General features: G+C 41.1%; 1 long non-coding RNA gene across 2 annotated transcripts in view; it reads right to left on the bottom strand.

Annotated features, from left to right (window-relative positions):
* Positions 1-1,316: 1,316 nt before the first annotated feature.
* The window catches only part of LOC111258727 (uncharacterized), a 19,762-nt gene continuing 16,603 nt past the window's right edge, over positions 1,317-4,475 (bottom strand). The window contains exons 2-4 of one of the 2 annotated variants that reach the window (XR_002679160.2): positions 3,364-3,515; positions 2,874-3,014; positions 1,317-1,767 (exon numbers count right to left, since the gene is read on the bottom strand). This is a non-coding gene — a long non-coding RNA (uncharacterized LOC111258727). Of the gene's footprint in view, positions 1,768-2,873; positions 3,015-3,363; positions 4,227-4,475 lie in introns of those variants that run through there. The other variant, XR_002679159.2, reaches the window with a different exon arrangement.

The following is a 4,475-nucleotide window of genomic DNA, read 5'->3' as shown; positions in this document are numbered from 1 at the left end:
ACATGGACTTCTACTACCCTTCCTTTAGATATTGTATATAGAGGAAACAAAACTATAATTTTTTTCATAATTCGACTTCTTTGGAGCTTGTATGATACGTATATAGGTATACGACTTATTTTGCCCAGGTTGTTACTCACAGAGCCATCCAATTTTCCGCCGCCAGTGTTGTCGTTAAAGGCTTGTGTGTTTCTCGAATAGCGATAGAAGAAACAGGCAAAACAAAGCGTCTATTCCATGGATAAATCGTACTCCGTTTACCTGTCAGTGTGTGTTAGGCACTTTATCTCCCACTTCATTTAGGTTACGGGTGAACCTCAAGATGAAAAATCTAAAAATTTCTGGCTTAGAGTTCACCATCAACAGGCATGTATTCACATTACACACGACTGAAAACGTCAACCTCTGAAACGTCGTGCACGCATGCAATGGCGTTGAAAGAAACAATTACCCGATAGTGCATTTTTCTCGAGCGTCACAATTGTTTTACTTCCACATTGTGACAAACGTGTACAAACACGTGGCACGTGCCAACTTTCCCCTTTCGTTTACATCCAGCCACCGACCGTATTGCCCCTAATGCAAATTAACGCGCTTTTTTTATTTGAAAATTTGTCAATACAGTAAACTGTTCTCAAAATAATACTGCTTGATATTTACATGTAATAATATATTAAGCAAATACGAACACAATATTCCTAGTTTACGAGGCAGCGCTCTATTTTACCAGCCTAATGTTCTGGCGGAATTGTATTGGGAAGCATTAGAATAGAACAAAACTTCGCTCTCTGTCAATACACGCGGGACCAAGTTATGTTCCTCACGGGTGCCGCCGCAACTGCTTGTTGGGTTCGCAGTGGGGCAAGGTGGGTGTACGGAAACTAAGCGTCACTTAAGCTTGATATTTCTATGGGAAAGCTTTTTAGCTAAACAATATTTTATTTTTTTCTCCCGCTATTTTAGCGCCGTCGAGTGACGCGAATAATCGAACTACTGGACAAACCCACGATGCGATATGTTAGAAATTTCGTTAACATATATGTTCCGTTCAACATACGCTTATTAGATTGATACTGAGATGCACTTCGTCATTTAACCTATAGCGAGTGTGGTTGCTAGCGGCGGTTTCACATTTAGCGCAGGGTGTGATGGTAAAAATAAAGAACAGTTCCGGTGAATGAAATTAGTGAACTATATTCTACTATTTCAAACTGTAGGCATACAGCGTTAGATCTAAGCTGGTAGCTTTGCATATCGTGGGCAGTTACCTGACCCTTACTATAAGTGATTTATTTATGATTTATTGTTTAGGACCAAAGAGACTAAAGAATTTGCAACATTGTTGGTTAGTAGTTTTCTTTATTAAATGGCTAAATTTCTAACTACCAAAAAGTTGGGTAATTTTTTTCAACTAGAAACTTCGCCGTCCAAGATATAATACTGTAACTTCGTTTCAACAATTTAAAAATCAAACTGATCTCATTTTATGGGACGGAGTAGTACAATATGGTTTACCAGTTAAGCGCCGAACATCTGAGCTGTATTCCTTTAACGCTCTAGTCGCTTCGCAGTCCTTTCTGACTATCTTTCGCTGCAACAGTTCTCTGCATGTAGCAGCGTCTGGTAGCGGTTCCTATGGTAACTAGGACATGTGTTACAGATGTCCTCCCTCTGGGTTATCTTAAGGTCTGGTGAATTTTCGCTAAATGTTCGTGACATATTCCTGCACGCTTAGACGTGAGTGTTTACGATTCACCCCAGCTCATTCTGAAAGTCAGAGTCGTATTTCCTTGTTAATCTGCTAGCTCGCGAACCCTTCCTCGGCGCGGAAGAGCGTGCACTGCCCCAAAGGGTTCTGTAGACCCACTTCTACGCAATGCTTACGGGCAGGGAAGGGCGTTATCTAACTCCCGTTACCTTTGGCTACTGTTTTCTAAAGCTATCCGTTAATACACTGTGCCTCATTTCGTTAGCAACTGGTCATCCACTAAGGACGTTAACTTCGGCAACCAGTGATAAGGCTCATGAGTCCGTGTTAGATAAGAAAAACACGAAAACACGTTATATTCAAGACTTAGTAGATAAACACTATGAAACCTAATTAAGGCCTGATGCTAGCCATGGCAAAACAAATGCTAGAAACGTAAAAATATTATTTGCAACGGTTGATTTTCGAGGCTCCGATGTCTGACAAAATAAAGGGATAAAAATTTAGGCAGACACAGTTGGCGATAAATAATACAGTAGAATTGGACCAGTTGCTATCAAAAGTTCTTAGGCAAACACATTACGCTCGCAAAACCCATTTAGTCTGTCTCAGCCGCAACTGAACTAACCAGAAAAGTAGTTCCTTTTACATACGCCTTGCACGAACCCGTAATCTTAGCACCATCTCGCATACACTTATTCGTTATTAGCTAACCGTCTCTTGCCAGTGGTTAAGTAATTAGGCATGAATTCAGATTGCTGCTTAAGAATGGATTAGCGAGAGCACTTAGAGCATTTGTTATTTGCTTCGGTCAAAGTATGTTCGCTGTGAATGATCCTTCAGTCTCGACCCTTTTTTCAGCCGTTGTCTCCGACAAATCCGTAAACTGGTAATACATTTATTTGACTGATAGCAGAAAACGCGATTTTTCTTGTCTTTCACTTGTCGTGGTCTGCCCAATAAGAACAGACTTCATCATGTCCAAAAAATCACGATTACTAATCCGCTCATGGTCGATATTACTTTGGGGCACATACAAATCGACATTTTAGGTAAAAAAAAAAAAAGCGCTCCGCAGGCTCAGCATATAATACCAATACTACTGAGCATTTAGCGCAATTAGCGATGCAGTAATCAAGAACCTTCAGAAGGTTTTTGGGCTTACCAAGTTACGGGTAACAGGACTTGGAGTTGCCTAATACGGGCGTTTTACGGTGGCGTAAGCACACATACGAGTTCGAGCCTGTCCAGTGCCTACTCATTAGCGTGATGGCGGGGGCGGTGACGGAAGCAGGGGCCGTAGCATCTATAACAATTGTTTTCTTGTAACAGTAGGGTATCATGTGGCGGGCGAAAAAAGGCAAAAAGCCAGACGTTGGGTGGTAGGAGATCAGACGAGACATGCCTTGTTGTTCTCATCGAAGAGCACGTCCATTAGGAAACAGTACCACATACATATATAGGCCAGACAATGATGCATGTAGCTTGGCAAAGCAAACCAATGCACTCGAATGGTTATAGGCGAAATTGACATGCAAGGGTACGTTGTATATATACACACACAAAGGCATTCATTTCAATACAATAACGAACGAAGGCAACTAAATAAGGATTGTTTTTATTCCAGTACACTGCACAAGTGGCAACTGGCTTACCTTGGCTGACTAGCATTTCGTGACGTCCCTAAAATGAACGTCATAAAAAGAGCGGAGCGCCGCTACTTTGCCGTTGGTTTCCGTCGGATAAATCCCACGTCAAAAATGTCACCTGCTTTTGTGTTGTTCCTGGAAACTGCTTACTCAGCCACCTAACGGCAACAGCCACAGAATTATTCGAACCAGACGGACATGTCAATAGGATTCTAGAAATGAGCTACAAAAACTTCGTGGTCGACGGTGTGGTATCACGTGCATTTAGATTAGGACGCAAAACAGGGAAAAGTTATTGACTTCTAAACTTTTTTATTTAGTGTTCATTTGCAGATAGGTAAAAGAGCCAGATGTGATATGATGAAGCAAGGATAGGAGAGCTGTTGAAGGAAATTCTACTTTTTAAGAAGCACAAAGCCTTTGTATTGGAATATCGTCAAGGGCTATATGCTAATGCAGAGACAACAGCCAAGTCCGCTTCTATGAAGGCGAAGCGTTAGAAGCGTTTCCTGCGTGCTTGGTTAAACAAAATTAAAAGGGTGGTGATAATATTGCATCCACAAGTTAATCTAATCTTGATACAATACAGAAAAATACTCGATGTATAATATTTGTAAACAGGCCTATGCCCATGTTCATGCCGAAAGATCTGAGTGCATCATACCTTAATTTACTACCGTCAAGCGTAGAATCATTACTGCCTTGTTGCAGGGAGATCTCAGTGAGTCGACACCTTGCCCGACACTACGATTTGTAATTCGAACTTTTAACTTGAACTTTAGTTAATCCCACTGCACCTATAACATGCGCCCACATTTCCCAGTAAAAGTCATGGATTTCTAATAAAACAACCATTGCATATTTTTCAAGAATGGTAAACGACCGTCAAGTTTTTTTGACCCAGAAAGTAAATTGCATCAAGAACTTTTGCTCTTAGAAACCTCTATATTACCGAGCAAATAACCTATATGTTTTAACTTTACATTTTGTATCACCGTTAAGCATTGCTGCACAAGACTATTTCTCAGCGCTACACGAAATATGTCTGCGCGCGGTTTCAAACCTAGACTACCTCGCGTGTCTCCTCTCTCTCTCTCTCTCTCTCTCTCTCTCTCTCT

This window comes from Varroa jacobsoni, unplaced genomic scaffold (assembly GCF_002532875.2).
Source record: "Varroa jacobsoni isolate VJ856 unplaced genomic scaffold, vjacob_1.0 scaffold_258, whole genome shotgun sequence".
NCBI classification, from domain to species: Eukaryota; Metazoa; Arthropoda; class Arachnida; order Mesostigmata; family Varroidae; genus Varroa; species Varroa jacobsoni.
This window is presented reverse-complemented; position numbering and strand designations above follow the sequence as displayed.